This window comes from Mesocricetus auratus, unplaced genomic scaffold (assembly GCF_017639785.1).
Source record: "Mesocricetus auratus isolate SY011 unplaced genomic scaffold, BCM_Maur_2.0 Super-Scaffold_100019, whole genome shotgun sequence".
NCBI classification, from domain to species: domain Eukaryota; kingdom Metazoa; phylum Chordata; class Mammalia; order Rodentia; family Cricetidae; genus Mesocricetus; species Mesocricetus auratus.
This window is the reverse complement of record NW_024429200.1, coordinates 21,273,859-21,297,554: the sequence shown is the minus strand read 5'-3', so window position 1 is coordinate 21,297,554 and position 23,696 is coordinate 21,273,859.

Genomic DNA, 23,696 nt, shown 5'->3' with positions numbered 1-23,696 from the left:
TGTTAGATGGCTAAAGAAAATAAAAGGGAATTAGTGTATGTTTGCCCCCTTGACATTCATCTTTCAAATATAAACTGTCATATGCACGTTATTGGATTTAACATATGCTGCTTTTATTTTCTTAAATACTGCGAGTGGCTTTTAACAGACATATTTCCGTGTCTTATTACTTTAAAGAGGCAAAAGCATCAAGCAAAATTGCTTTCTCTTATTTCATTTTCATGAGTTATAAGATGGATACATATATAGAAAGACATATTTTAGGTTTAGGGTTCAAATGGTCTGCAAATACCTGAAAATTAAACTGCCGATTATAGAATTAAACAGGAGCTCGTCTTATTATTATTCCTTAAACTAAACATCAAGTGAATCAGTACTTAATCTAAGATCAAAGACAAATTAAGGTAAAGGCAAATTGAGTGTGCCTATAAATAAATGTATCTAAAGATGTAGCACAATTATGAACATATATATAAAATAATTTAACAGTAGGCCATGTTGATATGTTACTTCCCAACATCTATATTTTATTTATGCAAATATAAAATTTTAAATCACAACAAATCCTTCTCAATGAACAAAATGATGTAGTAACTAGCCCTGACATTATGGGGTATCTCACCTGTACTAATCAAATCTTTAGTAAAATAAAAAAATAATTAATGACAAAAAATGCAAACTGAAAAAAATTGCAGAAATTCACTTCTTTGACTTAAAAATCACCAACTTTGTGAACTTTTAAGTAAATCATAAACTATTGGCAGGTTCATAATTTTATTTAGTATAGTATTTTATAGGTTAATATCTTGTAACATCTTTCATTTTTAAGCAGCGGATTATCATAAGCATCATAATGATATGTATTGTTCTTTAGGCTTACAGGACTTAGACATCTTTTCCTCCAGTAAATGTAAATACTTGTTTATTTCTAAAGTATCATATAAGGCTGCATTTCTTCCATATTGAATTCTCTCTCTGAGTCAACACTTGTACTTGCCTTCTTTACAGGAACTGAGACATCAGGTACTTGCCTAACATTGAAAAATGTATAGTGATTCCTCGTGCTGTATATTTGTATGGTCCCAATATCCAGGTTCCCTCACAGGATTCTTCCACCTTTTGTTTCACCCAGCTTTTTTTAAACTTGACCAGTGTAACAAACTGAATTATTCTATAATTCAAAAAAACAGTAAAATAAGAACCTGCATCTATGATGCAAGACAGCAAGAATTTGGTGACCTTTTCATGATAAAAGAGTTTTATTAGCCTTTTGGTCTATTACTTAGAAGAGATGTTTTAAAATTGCATAGAACGGCAAAATTCTTGATGTTGGATTCTCGGTGCTGCCTTGTCAGTTTACCAGAGTAAATGAACTACATATCACATCAGAAAGGTTTAAACTTGTGAAACACAATGCACACAAGCTGAGGAAGTGCTGCTATTGGAATATAAGCCGTTCTAAATTGCATTTTTAGAGAGATTTGATTGTATATGATCTACACTCCAACTTTCAATATGAGCACATATTATGTTTTATATGATTGAAGACAGGAAAAACGTGAGAACAGTTTACAGAAATACAAAACATAAGATGGTTAAAAGTTATAGATAATCAAAGTCACTATAAAAATGAAAAAGGTTAATATAGTTAGTTTAATTTTATGGGTAACTATAAAGTTATATGAAATGTATAGTGTTCTTTATGGAAGTATATTTGTTGTCTTTTTCAATGAATTTGAGCTAAAATAAAGGCTTCTCACTGGAAAATTACTCATATAATATTATTTATAGCAAATATTACTGAATTTCGAAATTGGTTATATTACATGAAACGTGTGGAAAATCATTTTATTGATAGTGATACATTTTCAGATGCTAAATTTTCAGTTGCCATTTATGTATAAGATATTCACAGTATAAAATTATTACTAAAATTATAATGCTCTTATAATCAATAACCAAGATATTGAGCCATCTTTGATGTCCATCATGAGATGAATGCATAGAGATAATGTGGTATCTGTACATGGAGTATTTTTATTTAGCTGTAAAGACAAGTACATTATGTCTTTACAGAGAAACTAGTGGAATTTGTAAACATCATAGAAACCTTAATAAGTTCTTTCTTTGGTTTAATTTCCTCTTCTCTTTATGGAATTTGAAGTAAGAAAACGCAGTTGCAAATAAGTATAGTAAACAACTTTATGATGCACTAAATACCTGTAATTTACTTTTTTCAATGAAAAGAGTGATTACAATGATAGTATAAAAATGAAAACCATAGCAATATCCCTTTAACAAGCAATGGCTTCAGATGCTACTACTGTATTTCTTGGCGGTAGGTTTGCACAAGTGTTTTTCTGACTGGTGTCTCTCAGCGTCTGTGTTGTCTTCTGCCAGGTTAGACTTTTATTGTTTGTTGTTACTAGATAGTTATTGTCCACTATGTAGATGGAGAAGAAGTAGTATCTGTTATACTTAGTCGCAGTATGACCAGCTATGTGCCAAGTGCTAGGAGCGATGTTTTCTCAGTAATGAAGTCATTTTTTACTGAATATTTCAACTAAAAATAGTGCAATTTATTGACTGCAGGTTTTTTGTATATGGTTTTTGTGGCTCCTTTTGTGAGTCTTCATATCTGGAAAATTACTCATATGGGAGGATTTGGTGCCTTTTTTCCAGCTGTTCGACATTTTTACTCCCTAAGTTAGTATAAATTGATCTGAGCTTCATCTATTTCTCACAAGAGCAGTTTCTTCTCTTCTCCTATGACATCAAATTATTCATTCTTTAGTCCTGTCATTAACCATTTGCATAAACATATAACAGTGATCCTGTGAGTGAAAACTTCCATCTGTTTTAATTGAATAATGTTCTTATGATAAGGCTGTTGCCCTTATGCAAGAATGCAGTTGCCTTTTGCGGTTCCATTAGAATGTTAGGGTAGTCTATCTTGTCTTCCTTGATCATAGATCCATTTCAAACTGTGGATAGCTCTGGGCTATGGTCTTCTCCCATTTTCTCTTAGTCTCACTAATTGTTTCTTAGAGTTTAGTCACATTTTTATACATATTTCTTAGTCATAATTGTTTTATTCCATGGATGTGAAGCTATGTATTTTGAAATTAGCATCATTCTATCTCTATATGCTCCAAAATGAAAGACAAACTCATTATTCTTTTCATTAGCTTAGATGGTGAGTTCCTTAGGAAATAAACAGCCAATTAAAAGAAAATAACTGATTAATGTTCCTCCCCTATTTTCATTCTAACTTATTTCCATTTTTCTAGTGAAAAAGGGGCTGAGTTATGGTCTCATGTTGTCTCAATGATACGAAATTCTCTATTTAGGGATTATGGACATAAAATCTGACTTTTGTGTTTCCAATTTTCATGCACTGGAATTGAGGTGCGTTTTATCATTCCCAATTCTGCTATCAGAAATATTTTATCAATGAAATTACCTTAGATATATACATGAATGGTAAAATGTAAATTTACTGATTACTTGTAACTATTAAACTTAATATAAATTACAATAATCATAGCAGATTATAAATTCAAAAAATTCTTTGTCATACGATCTTATGGGGGAAGATGCAAAATTACCAGCAAGACTGATTCAAAAAATGAGTGCATTATCAAGTCTTATGTCATTCTCTGGTAAATCTCTGGGTGAAGAAAAAGGAATCAAGGAAAAGACATACTGGCCGTACTCAGCTACGTGCTGAGAATGGGCTTGTGGTCTGGGTGTATTTCTCAAACTCTAATACAAATAATGGTTATAAAGGGAACTTGTTGACTATGGAAACTTGGATGCCATTGGTCTCCTTAAGGATCTATTTGAAATAGATGTTAACCTTGTTTGAGTAGTATGATTCTAAAGATTAGTTGGTATGATAGAATTATGAATAAATAACTGTGTCCGATGAAATACATGGCTTTCAAATGTAGAATTTACTCTCAGGTTTCTTTTTTATAATTACATTAGTATGTCCCTAGATTTCAAAGCATTATTGGAAGAGAATAATTTTTATAAAAGCCTAAGATACTGTAGAAAATAAAATATGAAAATTATACTAAGTGGTACTGAACAGAATTTGAATTTTAATACTTTGACACACATTTACCTTTTTAGTTTTTCAAGTGATAACAAGATAATATTGATTATTATCAACAAGATAAAATTCATTATTATTAATAATTAAATTTTAAGAAAATCAACAGAATAAAAGATTTAAAGTAGGTGAGGTGTCCTAAATTATAGCTGGAAATTGAAAGAATGTAAGTCACATCCAGGCAGCTACAAAAATGTTCAAAATATTGAGTCAAGAAATAGTAACTCAGTATCAAATCAGACCAAATATCCCAGTCCTATCAATTTCTACTAAATAATATGAAGAATATTAGAATCATTCTCAGGTGAACATATGAGGTTCAAATACCTCCTTGAAGATTTCTCCTTCTTTTGTGTAAGAAGACCTACATTAGGAAAGAATTTTAAGTATTCATTTTCTGCAATTTGTCCTTAGAATGACCATTAGTAACATAGTTAATTTATGAAGCAATATTACATAGACTTGGGGTTGCATAAATTAATAACCCTTATAGCAGGAAATATTGATGGATAAATAGTGATTGGACTATTCTTCTTGGGAAATATAATTAATTTATTTACTAGAATATTCAGTTGACAAGAAAAACACCACAATTCACCTCCTCAAAGGTGATGAAATATGATTTCACCTTAGACATGGACCAACTTGGTGGGTAATAACCTAAGCCCCAAATCAAGAAATTCCTCCAGCCATGTTTGACCTATCAGTTAAACAGTTTTAGAACCTGTCCCTATTAGGCAAAAGTTCTCAGAGTTATAGGATATAGTTGTTACTGACCATATAGGACTAAAGCTAGACTTAATACCAACCCTATCCAAACAATATACACTTCATATAACTGATCCCTGACTGCACAATAGAAACTGAGATAAATAAAATTCTGAAGCTCCACACTCCCCTTTAAAAAGAACTGTGCACTTTTGTTCTGGATTTTCACTGCTGTTTTGTGAGGATAATTGACCCCTGCATGCTTGCTATTTTTAGAGAATAAATGCTATTTATGCTTGCGTACTCTTTGAGTCTGGAATCTTCCTTCAGTGATGCTCAGACACTTATACTTCCTTGCTTCCTGTAGACTTCTCTATATAACCAAGAAGTGAATGAGTTGATATTCTTGTAATAGCTCTTTATTCCTATTCCTTGGGGAGAGAAAAATGGAATAGTTTATATGGGAGTGCTGGGGGTAGGTGAGAACAGGAATGAGAGTAATGGATAGGAGAAGGAGAGATAGGGTCGAGGGAGTGACTCTGGGGAGAGACAGTTGGGACCAAGAAACATTTGAGGACAGATATTGAAACCTAGAGCAGTGGATACCTCCTACAATACATCAACATGAACCTAAGGAAATCTCCTAATAATGGGAGATACTGAATCTCACCTGTTCATGTTTTTTCATCAAATGAGACTTTCAGTGGCAGGGCTGGGTTGTAACCAATTGAGTTTTTCGACAAGGGTGTCCAATGTAAATTCCCACCACAAACTGACAATGAGGCCTGATTGCTGAGGACAAAAATGCACACAACTTACTGAACATGTAGAAGTTGTGCTAGGGCCCACATGAAGCCTTCATTCCTTCTCTGTTTGGTTTGGGAAAGTACTTCTGTAGGTCACCAAAAGAGAAATGTAAACACCAATCCAGCCACAAAACTTTTGGCAGACACGTTGTTATTGCACTATATGCTACGACAGTGACAGCGGTACAGAACTTGTGGGAGCAGCCAGCCGACTTCTGATTTGCCTTCACACCACAAGATGGAACCCACAACTTCCACTGAATCGATGGCCAAGGATCAGAAATTAGAAAGCCTAGAGTCCTAGCGTAAAACAAAACATTAATGGCCCTTTAAAAAGTATCAATAAAATCGTTCCTAGTAATATTAATTGCCTTATTCAGTCCTCCTATGAGAGTCTCTTCTTCAGCAGACAGGAACAGATGCAGAGTCCTAGAGACAAATATTACTTAAAGAGAGAGAACATCTATGTGAAATCCATCCCCTCGTTTTCAGAGAAGCCCAAAGAAGAGGAGGTAGAATGTCAGAGCCAGAATTGATACAGGATATCGAGAGAACAAGACCTTCCAAATCAACTAAGAAGGGTGCATGTGAACTCACTGATATTGAAGGAACAAGCACAATGCCTCCATCGGTCCTCTATGTATGTTACAGTTTTATATTAATATTTTTAAGGATTCCTGAGTGTGAGAAAATGAGTGCGTCTCTGATTCTTTGGCCTGCTATTGGGACTCCTTTCCTTTTGTTGAGTTGCATTTTCTACCTTTAATATGATTCTTGCTCATTATCTTATTATATTTTATTTAGTGAAAAAATAGAAATGCAAAGAAAGTTAAAAAGAAACATATGGAGAATAAGCAGGTGTTTTGTGGCTTATTTATTTTTCTGCAAGTCACCGGGTGACAAACAAGTCAGATAGATAATGTGTCATCACCAATGACCCAATCAGTAGGATAGAAAGTAAGGGTTCAAATAAGAGTTTAAAACAGCCATGTCTCAAACAAGTTAAGAGGGACTCAGGAATAAAGGATCATTAAAAGTCAGGGAAGACTCATTCTCAGAAGTCTTAAAGTCTGAAATAGTAGTATTTCTGCTCATATGAAGATTTTCTAATAGTGTCCACTGAGGGAAAAATTAAGTTCAAAGCACTTTGCCTGGCTCTTGACAGTAGTAGCAGCACTTAGTTGATAGGTCCTAAGAATGGGGACTATGAGAAGCTGTGGAATCAACAGAACTGTGCCCACAGACTGTAAGAACAATGGGTCAGTGTCTGTATTAATACCAATGCAAACTACACAAGTTAGAAGGAAATGTATTTCTATAATTTCATATAATGCCTCTCATACAGATGAACTCCTTGGGTTCAGACTATTGTATTTGACAACCTCTGATTACTATAAAGATGTAAAAACCCATAGCTTTTAAAGATAACTTTATAACCACAGATGTCTTAAGGTATTCATTGCATGGCATCTCAACTGTTCCTCTTGTTGTGTTTTTTTCATTAACAATAGAGGAACTTTTTCTATAGTTCTGTTCATAATAATGTCAATTATATCCACAACTGTGATATTTCGTACAGTTTACTCCCCACTTTCCTTTCCTTTACCCAATGATTTTCTGTTTGTGCCCACTTGATTGAATACTATGCATTCACCCAGAATAAAATCAACTCTATTGAACTGAAATTCACAACATTTGAGATAATTTTTTTACCCTGTAGTTAACTCAAAGTTGGGTTACTTGATTACATTAGCACATTCTCCCCTATAATCCTCAGTATCAGAGCAGGGGGAACATTCTGTGTCCCTTCTTTGCTATAGTCTGATGGAAAATGAATGAAGTAGCATTGACGTTAAATTCTAAATGAGTCTGGGGATTGATAGGAAGAGAATCATCAAGAGAAATACCTTATATCACATTGAAACTGATGGAGAACACAACTCAGCATATCTGGGAACTGTACAAATGTATTTTGAATTGTGCAGATTAATAAAAATGCTTGTGAATATGTTGACAAAACTATCTCTGAAATCAGCTCTCATAAAATCAGCAAGAAATCTCATCGGAAAATGTGCAGGAGGGTCTGACTTCAAATAATTCACCAACTGTGTTCTACAGAGTAGGGAAAAACAAAGCATACATTTGTTACTGATTTAGGGTGCTGGGTGGTCTTCCAAATCATTTGGAATTTTGTTAAAAGCAATCTATTCACTTCTGAGGATACTAATGCCTTAGTTTTCTGAGATTATCACCATGGATATTTGAAGGCCTCTGAATCTGGTAAAGAAGTTACAGTGAATTACCTTGGTGTTGGAGATAGATTTTATAGTTACAGAGTTGCAATAATTGCTGAGATCCCCTTGCAGCTCACCCTTTTCTCTGCTCACCCTTTTCTCTGCCTATAATGTTTCTTGTTAATTATTCTAGTTATCTCAGTACTGCCTTTTGGAGACCAAACAAATTTGCCATTGACATTTCTCTCAGGTTCACTTCAGTCTTACTCTGTTTGCTTACAGGTTAAGAGACCAAATACAGTTCTCATAATTGCTACAAATGTATGCTGTGTACAGCTCCCTGACACAAAGTATAACAAGTGCAAAAGAAAGTTTGCAGCAGGCTTGGTAAGTATGGTTTTTAAAAGGGACAATCAGTAAACATTTATAGTTAGGGGATAGCCTGCAGCTACACAATCTATGGTTGCAATACCAAAGACATGATATAAACATGTGTGTGTGTGTGTGTGTGTGTGTGTGTGTGTGTGTGTGTGTGTGCATTCCAATAAGTATATATTTAACAGAACAACCAGTGGGACAGATCCATCTGGCAGATCATAAATTTTTGGGCACTGAACTGCAAATAATTTCTTATTTTTCAAAGTATTATCAATATTTTATTTCAGTCCTGAATTTGCCAGCATGTTTTTCTTTTTTCTAAAAGCCCAAATGTATTACACACTTCAATATATACACAGAATATTTCTGTTATATTATATTAGCTCTTTTTTGGCCCTGAAATACGTGTTTTGCAAAAGAAGCCAGTGGTAAAGCAAAGGAAAACCTCCCTTCTTTGTGATATAAACAGACAGATATAGTGGTCAATAAGTCAGAAATTTCCAGACCTCTTGGTCTGGCATTAATCATCACTCTGTGGAAAGGGCTTCACAGGTCTTTTCTTCAACACAGAGTCCTTCCTTGGATAAGTGAGGAAACCGAAGCTATAATTAACTGGGGCAGTGGAGAGGCAAACTTTACTTACTTCAGGGTTCAGTGCACCATGATAACGCCAAGTGATGCAGTTTATTTGAGCAGAACATGAAGAAAAGCCACAGCATTTACTGACATGCCAAAGTAAATCCTCTAACCATGGGATGAAGGTGCCACAGCTGTGATGTCTCCAAATCCCTGATTAATATCACAATCTCTTAGAGAGATATCTAAGATCAAAGCTCTCTGTGTCTTTAAGAATCAGTATCTCAGACAGATGGAAAGGAATCCTATTTGTGGTGAATTTTATGCAGATATTCTATGTCTTGCTGGGCATTGCAGATTCCTGACAGTGATCTAACCCAAGGAGCTCATATTCAGTTAAGAAATCTGAATCAAAGAATCCATATACCTTCCTCTGCCAGGCACCTGTTTTTTAAGCACTTTTCTATTATATATTTAAATTAGAAACAAACTTGCTTACCATGTCAGTCCCAGCTCCTGCTCTCTCCCCTCCATGCCCGCTCCTACCCATCAGCCCCCCACCCAATCCCCACTCTATTTTCCAGAAATGGTAGGGCCCTCCATGGGGGATCTCTAGAGTCTGTCATTTCATTCTGGGGAGGGCACAGGCCCTCCCCCAAGTGTCCAGATTGAGAGAGCATCTCTCATTATGAGATGGGTACCCAAAATCCATTTGTGTGCCTGGGATAAATACAGATTTATTACCCAAAGCACTATAGATTACCTAGTTCTTCTCACTGACACCCACATTCAGAGGGTCTGGATCAATCCTATGCTAGCCTCTGAGCCATCAGTCTGGAGTCCAAGATCTCCCCCTTGTTCAGGTCAGCTGCTTCTCTGGGTTTCACCAGCCCTGGTTTGATTCCTTTGCTCATTACTCCTCCCTCTCTGTCACTGGGTCCCAGGAGTTCAGTTCAGTATTTAGCTGTGGGTGTCTGTCTCTGCTTACATCAGTCACTGGATGAAGGTTCTAGGATGGCATATAAGGTAGTCGTCAAACTCATTGTCAGGGAGGGGCGTTTAAGGGAGTCTCTTCACTATTGCTTAATTTGCCAGGTGGTATCATCCTTGTAGATAGTAGTTAAAATCCTTATAGGGAAGGGCTTTGAAAATAGTCTCTTCACTACTGCTTAGGGAGTATCTACACTACTGCTTAGTTTGCCATCCATGTAGATCTCTGGAGATCTCACTAGTGCCAGATCTCCCCTCAAACCTAGAATTACTCTTTATTATGGTATCTCTCATTCTGCTCTCCTCTATTCTTCCCCCAACTCAACCTTCCTGCTCCCCCATGACCTCCTCTCCCCTCCTCTTTTCCCCCTCACTTTTTATTGGCTCCCCCTCCCCTCCCCTCCCCACCATACTCCCAATCTGCTCAGGAGATCTTGCCTCATTCATTCCGTCTTCTCAGGAAAATCACAAATCCTGAGGTGCTGTCACTTTGGAGATGTTCATCTTTTAGAGACAAGGTCTTCCATCATGACCTGGGGTTTGCCAAAGATGCTAGACCATCTGGCCAGTAAGACAAGGTCTGCATCACCCAATCATTTAGATTACAAATGTGCTAGTGTGCTTCTTTATGTCTGGCTTTTTCCTTGTGTGTTTGGCATCAAAATCAGGTTGTCATATTTGTGTGACAAGCATTTAACTGACAGAACTACTTTACCAGCACCTAGATCTCTCTCTCTCTCTCTCTCTCTCTCTCTCTCTCTCTCTCTCTCTCTCTCTCTCTCTCTCCTGTGTGTGTGTCCATTCTTCAATAGGAATGATAATACAGCTTTACCTGAAATGAATAACCTCTTGCACGAAGTACAGAGACAAATATAAACAGAAAGACTAACAACAAACTGCAGCCTACAGAAGAAGAGACTGTGGTGGAGCTCTGTGGCAGGGAATTTGCACATTGTGTTTGATGTGATAAATTCCATCCTTATAACAACAAAATAAAATACAATATATAACTGTATGTTTACAAAAGCATTAAATACCCCCGACTTGGACATTAGTTCATATACAAACATCAGACAAGAACATGATAAAGGCAAAAGGAATACTCAGGAGAAAATAATAGATTTCATTCTTAATTTTTATTATCTTATTCCATTTAACTTAACCTTCATGTAAATTAAATCCAAATGGCTGTGATACTTCCCTTTGTCAATTGCATCTGATATTCAGATCAGTCAGGCCTTTAGTTTAATATCACATTGGACTTAAAAGGACAAATTCAAACACAGTTCCTCTGATACATAGATAACAGCACATATATACATATGTATTCATTGCTATTATTGAAGTAATGGTGTTTGATATATATGTGTCATACATTAAAATAGCTATAATTTGATATATTATGGAAATTTTTAACAAAAATAAGTAGGTAATTATTATGAGTCATCATTCTTTATTTTCATTATTATTATATGTCAAAAGCAAAGTATTTAACAGATATTTTTAGAAAAAAAAAGCTGCTGTAGAGTACAGCTTCCTGTGTGATACCAGACCTGTAATAACTAACTGGATGCTCCAACACTGAAAATTCTTGGAAAATATTAAGAGCAATTGGGAATCTAGTTTGTAGTTTATCCAATTATGATAACTTTTCTGTCACAATCATAAAACTCATGTCTGGCTGCTAGAACATCTATGCTTTTTTCAACAAGAAAGCTAAATCTAATTGTCCTGTGATTAATATTATCTGCCTGTTTGGTCTAGTTGACAATTTTTGTTTGTTTGTTTTGAAAACCTTAAGAAAAGCAAAATGACATATATAACTTTAAAGATCATCATCTGTCAACTTTAGCAATTACACATAAAACCTGCCTTACTGAAGTAAGGATGTGCTCTTAGAAGCTACATACTGAAGCAAGAGACACTGAAGTTACTACTTCTCATCAGAAATAGCAGATACACTAACAGTTCACGAGGAAAATTAGACACATGTGTCTCAAGGCTTCCTGTCTGGACAGAAAAATTATAAATTGGACATTTTCACAAAACTGGAGTTTCTGAACTCATGTTCAGGAATAACTGAACATGTTGGCATAAACATGTAACAGCAGAAGATATCCCAAAGTCTCAGAGCTGAAGAGTGTTTTTAATTAACTAATTATTTATTTATCTATTTATTTATTGTGTATAAAGTGTTCTGTCTGCAAATATGCCTGCAGACCAGGAGAGGGCCCTGGATCTCATTAAAATAGTTGTGAGTCATCATGTGGTTGCTGAGAATTGAACTTAGGTTCAACAGAGACACACCCACTCATACTTCGAAGAGTCCAGTAAAAACTGCAAGCTAAACAACTAATCCTTATCTACGGAGGACCAAGGACAGACCCATGCAAGTTCATTGCAGCTTTATTCTTTGTAAGCCCATAAGCCCTACTTAGCTGATTCTGTGAGCCATGATCTCCTAATGTCCTGAAGCCCTCTGGCTTCTACTATCCTTCCTACTCCTCTTCCAGAAACTTCCTTGAGGTCTGTCAAATGTTTGGCTGTGTGGCTCTTCATATGCTCCATCTTTATTTCTATTTTGTTGACTTCAGCCCTCAATTTGATAAATTATTTGCAATCTCTTCTTCCTGGGTGTACAAACTTCTTTTTCTGCTAGAGATTTCTGGTGTGATGGTAAGGTGCTAGTATGAGATATCTCAAATTTACTTTTATGTAGATACTTACATTATGAACATTCCTTTTATGACTGCTTTCATTGTCCCCTAAGTTAGGTTACATTTTATAGTCATTTTTACTTAATTCTACATAGTCTTTAATATCTTTCTTTCTTTCTACCTTGATTCATTTTTCATTCACTAGAGAACTGTTCCCTTTCCATCTTTTCTAATTATTTCCATTGTTTCTATTGTCGTTGATATCCAGCTTTGATTCCTGGTCATCTGACAGGATAATGGGGGTTACCTCAAATTTCTTTTTTATTTTATTTTATTTTTTATCATTTTTTATTTTAATTTTAAATGGCTTGTTTTACATGTCAATCCCAGTTCCCTCTCCCTCCCCTCCTCCCGCACTCCCCTTCCCCCCACCCTCCCACCCTATTGCCAAATCCTTACACATAGGGGATATCTAGAGTCTGTCATTTTACTCTGGGTAGGGTCCAGGCACTCCCCTAGGAGTCCAGGCTGAGAGAGCATCCCTCTTTGTTCTATAGGCACACGAAGATTGTTTGTATACCAGGGATAGACACTGATACATAGCTCAGGGCCCCATAGGTTGACCTGGCCTTCTCGCTGACACTCACATTTGGGGGGTCCAGATCAGTCCCATGCTGGCCTCCCCACTGTCAGTCTGGGGTCCAAGAGCTCTCCCCTGTTCAGATCAGCTGTCTCTGCTGGTTTTGCCAGCCCATTCTTTGCCAATTTGCTCATCACTCCTCTGTCTCTGTCACTGGGTTCCTTGGGTTCAGTTCAGTGATTAATTGTGTGTTTGCCTCTGCTTCCATCAGTCACAGGATGAAGGCTCCCAGATGGTTATAGGCTTCAAATTCATTATCAGGAATGGGCATTCGAGGTGGTCTCTCCACTATTGCTTAGTTTGCCAATTGGTGTTATCCCTTTAGATCACTCGAGGTCGCTCTGGTGCCTGATCTGTATTCGATCCTATGATTCCCTCTTCCCCCTATTCTACCCCCACACCTTCAACTTCCTGTTCCCCCATGACCAACTCTCTTCCTCTTCACCCCCTCTCTTCTTCCAAGGTCCCACTCTCCCCCACCCCTTGCCGTGTTCCCCATCCATTCAGGGGATCTCATCTCCATCCTCTTCTCTTGGGTACTATGCATATATGCATATCTTTTAGGTTCTTTCCTGTTTCCCAGACTCTCTATGAGTGGAAGTGCAGACTGGCACTACCCTGATCCATGTCTAAAATCCATCTATGAGTGAGTACATACCATGTTTGTCTTTTTGCGACTGGGTTACCTCACTCAGGATGGTTTCTTCCAGTGCTATCCATTTCCCTGCGAATTTCAAGATTCCATTGTTTTTTTCTGCTGAGTAATAATCTATGTGTAAATGTACCACATTTTCTCTATCCACTCTTCAGTTGAGGGGCATCTAGGTTGCTTCCAGGTTCTGGCTATTACAAATAATGCTGCTATGAACATAGTGGAGCAGATGCCCTTGTTGTATGAACTTGCCTCATTTGGATATATGCCTAAGAGTGGAATTGCTGGGTCTAGTGGTATATTAATTCCCATTTTCCTGAGGAATCTCCATACTGATTTCCAAAGAGGCTGTATGAGTTGGCACTCTCACCAGAGTGGAGGAGTGTTCCTCGCTCTCCACATCCTCTCCAGCATAAATTGTCTTCAGTGTTTTTGATTTTAGCCATTCTGACAGGAGTAAGATGGTATCTCAGAGTTGTTTTGATTTGCATTTCCCTGATGGCTAAGGATGTTGAGCACTTTCTTAAGTGTCTCTTGGCCATTTTTGCCTCCTCTACTGAGAATTCTCTATTTAGCTCTGTACCCCACCTTTCAAGTGGATCCTTTGGTGTTTTGGAGACTTGTTTCTTGAGTTCTTTGTAAATTTTGGAGATTAGCCCTCTGTCAGATGTAGGGTTAGTGAATATCTTTTCCCATTCTGTGGCCTGCCTTTTTTGTCTTTTTGACTGTGTCCTTTGCCTTACAGAAGCTTTTTAGTTTCAAAAGGTCCCATTTGTTAATTGTTGATCTCAGTGCTTGTGCCACTGGTGTTATGTTTAGGAAGTTGTCTCCTGTACCAACTCGTTGAAGAGTATCTCCCACTTTCTCTTCTAAAAGTTTCAGTGTGGCTGGATTTATGTTGAGATCTTTGATCCATTTGGACTTAAGTTTTGTACAAGGCGATAAACATGGATCTATCTGCAGTCTTCTGCATACTAGTACCCAGTTATGCCAGCACCATTTGTTGAAGATGCTTTCTTTTTTCCATTGTACAGTTTTAGCTTCTTTGTCAAAAATCAAATGTTCATAGGTGTGTGGGTTAAATTTAGAGCTTTCGATTCGGTTCCATTGGTCTACCTGCCTATTTTTGTGCCAATACCAAGGTGTTTTCAGGACTATAGCTCTATAATAGAGCTTGAAGTCAGGTATGGTGATGCCTCCTGAAGTTCCTTTATTGTATAGGGATGTTTTGGCTATCCTGGGCCTTTTGTTTTTCCATATAAAGTTGATTAATGTTCTTTCCAGGTCCTTGAAGAATTGTGATGGAATTTTAATAGGGATTGCATTGAATCTGTAGACTGCTTTTGGCAAGATTGCCATTTTTATTATGTTGATCCTACCAATCCAAGAGCATGGGAGATCTTTCCATTTTCTGGTATCTTCTTTGATTTCTTTCTTTAAAGACACAAAGTTCTTGATATACAGGTCTTTAACTTCCTTGGTTAACAATATCCCCAGATATTTGATGCTGTTTTTGGCTATTGTAAAGGGTGATGTTTCTCTGATTTCTTTCTCAGTCACTTCATCATCTGTATACAATAGGGCCACTGATTTTTTGAGTTTACCTTGTATCCTGCCACATTGCTGAAGGTGTTTATCAGCTCTAGGAGTAACCTTGCGGAGTTTTTTGGGTCACTTATGTAAACTATCATATCATCTGCAAATAATGAAAGTTTGACTTCTTCTTTTCCTATTTGTATCCCCTTTATCTCCTTTTGTTGTCTTATTGCTGTAGCTAGAACTTCAAGTACAATATTGAAGAGATATGGAGAGAGTGGACAGCCTTGTCTTGTTCCTGATTTCAGAGGAATTGCTTTGAGTTTCTCTCCATTTAGTTTGATGTTAGCTGTTGGTTTACTGTATATTGTTTTTATTATATTCAGGTACGTTCCTGTTATCCCTGATCTCTCTAGGACCTTTATCATGAAGAGGTGCTGGATTTTGTCAAAGGCTTTTTCAGCATCTAGTGAGATGATCATGTGGTTTTTCTTTCACAGATTGTTAATATGGTGGATTACATTGATAGATTTTCTAATGTTGAACCATCCCTGCATTCCTGGAATGAAGCCTACTTGATCATGGTGGATGATTTTTCTGATGTGTTCTTGAATCCGGTTTGTGAGTATTTTTTATTTTTTATGATTTTTTTTATTCTTTTTTAAAATTTAGATGAGAAACAAGGTTGCTTCAAAAGTCAGTTCCAGGTCCCTCTCCTTTTCCCTCCCCTCCTCCCGTGCCCTCCCTCCATCCCCCCATCATTATCCCCTCATTCCCCCAGGGAGGGTGAGGCCCTCCATGGGAGTGTCCATAGTCTGTCATTTCATATAGGGCAGGGCCTAGACCCTTCCCCAAGAGTTCAGGGTGAGAGTGCACCTCACATTGTTCTATGGGAGTCCAAAATCCGTGTGTATACTTGGGATGGGTACTGATCTGCTGCCCAAGGCTCAATAGATTACCTAGGCCTCCTCACTGACACCCAGATTCAGGGGGTCTTGATCACTCAGATGCTGGATTCCCAGGCTGATGCCTGGGATTCAAGAGTTAACCTTTGTCTGGTCGGCTGTTTCTGGGGGTTAAACCAGCCCAGTCTTAATCCCTTTGATCATCAGTCCTCCCTCTCTGATACTGGCTTTCTTGAGTTCAGCTCAGTACTTAACCAGCCACTAAATGTAGTTTCTGTTTCCCAGACTCTCTGGCCATAGGATTGTAGGCTGGCACTCCCCAGATCTATGTCTAAAATCTATATATGAGAGAGTACATGCCATGTTTCTCTTTTTGTGACTTTGTTACCTCACTCAGGATGGTTTCTTCTAGTGTCATCCATTTGCCTGCTAATCTCATGATTCCATTATTTTTTTCTGCTGAATAGTACTCCATTGTGTAGATGTACCACATTTTCTCTATCCACTCTTCGGGTGAGGGACATCTAGGCTGCTTCCAAGTTCTGGCTATTACAAATAAAGCTGCTATGAACATAGTGGAACAGACATCTTTGTTGTATGAATGGGCATCTTTTGTATATATGCCTAAGAGTGGAGTTGCTGGGTCTTGTGGTAGGTTTATTCCCATTTTTCTGAGGAATCTCCATACTGCTTTCCAAAGTGGCTGAACCAGTTGACACTCCCACCAGCAATGGAGGAGTGTCCCCCTTTCACCACATCCTCTCCAGCATAAATTGTCATTGGTGTTTTTGATTTTAGCCATTCTGACAGGAGTGAGATGGTATCTCAGAGTTGTTTTGATTTGCATTTCCTGGATGGCTAAGGATGTTGAGCTATCAGAGGGTTTGTGAGTATTTTATTGATTTTATTGTGTATTTTTGCATCAATGTTCATGAGGGAAATTGGTCTATAGTTCTATTTCTTAGTTGTGTCTTTGTGTGGTTTGGGTATCAAGGTAATTGTAGCCTCGTAGAAAGAGTTTGGCAGTGAGCCTCCTGCTTCTATTGTGTGGAATACTTTGAGGAGTATTGGAATTAGCTCTTCTTTGAATTTCTGGTAGAATTCTGCACTCAAGCTATATGGGCCTGGCTTTTTTTATTTGGGAGACTTTTGATGACTGCTTCTATTTCATTAGGGGTTATAGGTCTGTTTAGATTGTTTATCTGTTCTTGATTTAGTTTTGGCATGTTAAATTTCTAATATCAATTGAGATTATGTGGTCAATTTTGGAGAAAGTTTAGTGAATGCTGAGAAGAAGGTATATTCTTTTTTATTTGGGTGGAATGTTCTGTAAATATCTGTTATGCTCATTTGTCATATAAAAATCAGCTTGCTCTGGCATGTGTCTGTTGAATTTTTGTTTGGATGACTTGGTAAGAGTGCTGTACTAAACTCTCCCACTGTCAACGTGTTTTTGAAATCTATTTTGCTTGATTTTAAGTGGCTTCATTACCTTGCTTCATAGATCCATTTTCTTTTCTTTTTTTTCTTTTTTTTTGGTTTTTATGAGACAGGGTTTTCTGTATTGTTTTTGAAAGATCTGTCTACGTCTGCCTCCCTAATGCTGAGATTAAAGGCTTGAAGGCTTGTGCCACCACCGCCCATTTTCTTAAAATATCTTTTCCCAATCCTTTATCACAAGGTAGTGTTTATCCTTGGTATTGACCTGAGTATTTTGTGTGAAGCAGAAGGATGTGTCCTATATTCAAAGTCATCCTTCTGTTAATCTGTGTCTCCTTACTGAGGAAATGATACCATTTATCTTAAGAGATATCAATGACCAATGATGTTGATTCCTCCTATTTTGCGGTTGTTAATTGTGATTGTGATAGTGTTGCTGGTGGTGGTCGTGGTGGTGGTGGTGTGTGTGTGAGTGTGTGTGTGTGTGTGTGTGTGTGTTTGTGTATCTCGTCTTTTGTGTTTGATAATGGAGTTAATTTATTTCCTGTACTTTTATGGGTGTTGTTAGTCCTCTTTGCTTGGACTTTTCCTTGCAGTTCAGTGGTTCTCAACTTTCCTAATACTATAAAATTATTTTTTGATACTTCATAATTTAATTTTTCTACTTCTATAAATCACAATATAAATATCTGAAATATAAGATAGGAAGTCCCTGAAGGGGTCACAATCTATAGGCTGAGAACTGCTAATTTAGCATCTTATGTAGGTCTGAATTTGTGGATACATACTGTATAATTTGATTTATCATGGTATATCTTATTTTCTCCATCTATAATGATTAAAAGTTTCTCTGGGTATGGCAGTATTGTTTGGCATCTGTGGTTTCTTGAAGTCTGCAGCACATTTGTCCAGGCCCTTCAGCTGTTAGAGTCTTCATTGAGATGTTGGGTGAAAGTCTAATAGGTTTGTTTTTTATGTTACTTTATTCTTTTCTCTTGTATGTTTCAGCATTCTTTCTATGTTTGTATGTTTACTATTTTGATTATGATGTGGCAAGGGCGCTTTCTTTGTTGGCCCAATCTATTTGGTGTTCTAAATGTGTCTTTATTTTTATTGGCATCTGTTTCTTTAGCTTAGGAAAATTTTCTGATGTGATTTTGTTGAAAATATTTTCTATGGGACACTTTGAAAGCAGTGCTGAGAGGAAAGTTTATAGCACTAAGTGCCCACATGAAAAAACTGGAGAACAGTCATACTAGAGAATTAATAGCACAGCTGAATGTTCTAGAACAAAAAGAAGCAAACTCCCCCAGGAGGAGCAGACGCCAGGAAATAATCAAATTGAGGGCTGAAATCAATCAAGTAGAAACCAGGAAAACATTGAGAAGAATCAATGAAACAAAGAGTTGGTTCTTTGAGAAAATCAACAAAATAGACAAACCTCTGTCCAAACTAACCAAAAGACAGAGAGAGAACATGCTAATTAACAAAATCAGGGATGAGAAAGGGGACATAACAACGGACTCTGAGGAAAACAAGAGAATCATCAGGGCATACTTTGAAAATCTGTACTCCACAAAATTTGAAAATTTAAAGGAAATGGACAATTTCCTGGATAGATATCACTTGCCAAAACTAAATCAAGAACAGATAAATAATCTAAACAGACCTATAACCCCTAATGAAATAGAAGCAGTCATCAAAAGTCTCCCAAACAAAAAAAGCCCAGGCCCAGATGGCTTCAGTGCAGAATTCTACCAGAAATTCAAAGAAGAGCTCATTCCAATACTCGTCAAAGTATTCCACACTATAGAAGCAGGAGGCTCACTGCAAAACTCTTTCTACGAGGCTACAATTACCTTGATACCCAAGCCACACAAAGACACAACTAAGAAAGAGAACTATAGACCAATTTCCCTCATGAACATTGATGCAAAAATACTCAATAAAATACTTGCAAACCGGATTCAAGAACACATCAGAAAAATCATCCACCATGATCAAGTAGGCTTCATTCCAGGAATGCAGGGATGGTTCAACATTAGAAAATCTATCAATGTAATCCACCATATTAACAATCTGCGAAAGAAAAACCACATGATCATCTCACTAGATGCTGAAAAAGCCTTTGACAAAATCCAGCACCCCTTCATGATAAAGGTCCTAGAGAGATCAGGGATAACAGGAACGTACCTGAACATAATAAAAGCAATATACAGTAAACCAACAGCTAACATCAAACTAAATGGAGAGAAACTCAAAGCAATTCCTCTAAAATCAGGAACAAGACAAGGCTGTCCACTCTCTCCATATCTCTTCAATATTGTACTTGAAGTTCTAGCTACAGCAATAAGACAACAAAAGGAGATAAAGGGGATACAAATAGGAAAAGAAGAAGTCAAACTTTCATTATTTGCAGATGATATGATAGTTTACATAAGTGACCCAAAAAACTCCGCAAGGTTACTCCTAGAGCTGATAAACAGCTTCAGCAAAGTGGCAGGATACAAGGTAAACTCAAAAAAATCAGTGGCCCTATTATATACAGATGATAAAGTGACTGAGAAAGAAATCAGAGAAACATCACCTTTTACAATAGCCAAAAACAGCATCAAATATCTGGGGATAATGTTAACCAAGGAAGTGAAAGACCTGTATATCAAAAACTTTGTGTCTTTGAAGAAAGAAATCAAAGAAGATACCAGAAAATGGAAAGATCTCCCATGCTCTTGGATTGGTAGGATCAACATAATAAAAATGGCAATCTTGCCAAAAGCAGTCTATAGATTCAATGCAATCCCTATCAAAATTCCATCACAATTCTTCAAGGACCTGGAAAGATCATTAATCAACTTTATATGGAAAAACAAAAGGCCCAGGATAGCCAAAACATCCCTATACAATAAAGGAACTTCAGGAGGCATCACCATACCTGATTTCAAGCTCTATTATAGAGCTATAGTCCTGAAAACAGCTTGGTATTGGCACAAAAATAGGCAGGTAGACCAATGGAACCGAATCGAAAGCCCTAATTTTAACCCACACACCTATGAACACCTGATTTTTGACAAAGAAGCTAAAACTGTACAGTGGAAAAAAGAAAGCATCTTCAACAAATGGTGCTGGCATAACTGGGTAATGGTATGCAGAAGACTGCAGATAGATCCATGTTTATCGCCTTGTACAAAACTTAAGTCCAAATGGATCAAAGATCTCAACATACATCCAGCCACACTGAAACTTTTAGAAGAGAAAGTGGGAGATACTCTTCAACGAGTTGGTACAGGAGACCACTTCCTAAACATAACACCAGTGGCACAGGCACTGAGATCAACAATTAACAAATGGGACCTTCTGAAACTAAAAAGCTTTTGTAAGGCAAAGGACACAATCAAAAAGACAAAAAGGCAGGCCACAGAATGGGAAAAGATATTCACTAACCCTACATCTGACAGAGGGCTAATCTCCAAAATTTACAAAGAACTCAAGAAACAAGTCTCCAAAACACCAAAGGATCCACTTGAAAGGTGGGGTACAGAGCTAAATAGAGAATTCTCAGTAGAGGAGGCTAAAATGGCCAAGAGACACTTAAGAAAGTGCTCAACATCCTTAGCCATCAGGGAAATGCAAATCAAAACAACTCTGAGATACCATCTTACTCCTGTCAGAATGGCTAGAATCAAAAACACCAAAGACAATTTATGCTGGAGAGGATGTGGAGAGAGAGGATCACTCCTCCATTGCTGGTGGGAATGCCGACTCATACAGCCTCTTTGGAAATCAGTATGGAGATTCCTCAGGAAAATGGGAATTAATCTACCACTAGACCCAGCAATTCTACTCTTAGGCATTTATCCAAATGAGGCAGGTTCATACAACAAGGGCATCTGCTCCACTATGTTCATAGCAGCATTGTTTGTAATAGCCAGAACCTGGAAGCAACCTAGATGCCCCTCAACTGAAGAGTGGATAGAGAAAATGTGGTACATTTACACAATGGAGTATTACTCAGCAGAAAAAAACAATGGAATCTTGAAATTCGCAGGGAAATGGATAGCACTGGAAGAAACCATCCTGAGTGAGGTAACCCAGTCGCAAAAAGACAAACATGGTATGTACTCACTCATATATGGATTTTAAATATGGATCAGGATAGTGCCAGTCTGCACTTCCACAGATAGAGAGTCTGGGAAACAGGAAAGAACCTAAAAGATATGCATATATGCATAGTACCCAAGAGAAGAGGATGGAGACAAGATCCTCTGAATGGATGGGGAACAGGGCGAGGGGGGGGGTAGTGGGACCTGGGAAGAGTAGAGGGGGTAAAGAGGAAGGGAGTTGGTCATGGGGGAACAGGAAGTTGAGGGGGTGGGGGTAAAATAGGGGGAAGAGGAAATCATAGGATCGAAGACAGATCAGGCACCAGAGTGACCTCGAGTGATCTAAAGGTATAACATCAATTGGCAAGCTAAGCAATAGTGGAAGGACCACCTCGAATGCCCATTCCTGATAATGAACTTGATGTCTATAACTATCCGGGAGCCTTCATCCTGGGACTGATGGAAGCAGAGGCAAACACACAACTAAGCACTGAACTGAACCCAAGGAACCCAGTGACAGAGAGAGAGGAGTGATGAGCAAATTGGCAAGGAATGGGCTGGCAAAACCAGCAGAGACAGCTGATCTGAACAGGGGAGTGCTCTTGGACCCCAGACTGACAGTGGGGAGGCCAGAATGGGACTGATCTGGACCCCCCCAAATGTGAGTGTCAGTGAGAAGGCCTGGGCAACCTATGGGGCTCTGAGCTGTGGATCAGTGTCTATCCCTGGTATACAATCTGTGTTCATGTGCCTATGGCACAAAGAGAGATGCTCTCTCAGCCTGGACTCTTAGGGGAGTGCCTTGACCCTACCAAGAGTGAAATGATAGACTTTAGACATCCCCTATGTGGAGGGATTTGGCAATTTGGTGGGAGGGAGGGTGGAAGGGGAGTGCGGGAGGAGGGGAGGGAGAGGGAACTGGGATTGACATGTGAAACAAGCTATTTAAAATTAAAATAAAAAATGATTAAAAAAAAAAAAAAAGAAAATATTTTCTAGATTTTAAACTGACATTCTCCTTCCTCTCTTCCAATTATTCATAGGTATGGTCTTTTCATTGCTTGTCAGATTTTATGGATGCTTTGTGTCAGGAAATATTTCACATTTAGCATATTCTTTGCCCAATCTATCCATTTTTTCTGCATTTAATGCCTGAGATTGTCTCTTCCACTTCTTGTATTCTTTTGAAGTCTGCCTCTGTAGGAATTTATTCTAAATTATTCATTTTCCAGTACTCTCTCAATTTGTGTTTTTTTTATTTTAGAAACACTCTTATTTGCATATCAATCCTCCCATTCCCTGGCCCTCCCATCCTTCCATGCTCCCCACCAATCCCCTGATCCACTCTTAACTCACTTCCCAAGAATAGTGAGGCCCTCCACAGGGTATCATTAAAATCACTTACATCATTTTGGGGAGGGCTTAGATACACTTTCTTGTATCTGGGTTGCAATAGTATCCCTCCATAGGGAATGGGCATCCAAAGCCCATTGGTGCACTAGGGATAAACACTGGCTCCACTATTAGAGGTCCCATAGACTGCCCTGGCCTCCTAGCTAACACCATATTCAGAGGGATGGGTTCAGTCCAGTGTTGGCTCCCAAGCTGTACATCTAGGGTCTCCATGCTCTTACAAGGTCAGGTCAATTTTCTGCCAGGTCAATTTTCTGCAGGTTTTCTAGAGCACAGACTTGGCTCCTTTGTGTTTTATTTATTGCTTCTATTTCCATTTTCAGATCTTGAGCAGATTTATTTATTTACTTCAAGTTTTTGTTTTGTTTTGTTTTTCTTGGCTTTAAGGAATTTATTCCTTTCATTTTTAGGAGCTGGATCATCTCCATAAAATTAGTTTTAAGGTCTTTTTCTTATGCTTCAACTGTTTTTGGAATATTTAGGACCTGTTGTGTTGGGATAGTTAGCCTCTGGTAAAGACATATTAATATATATATATGTATAT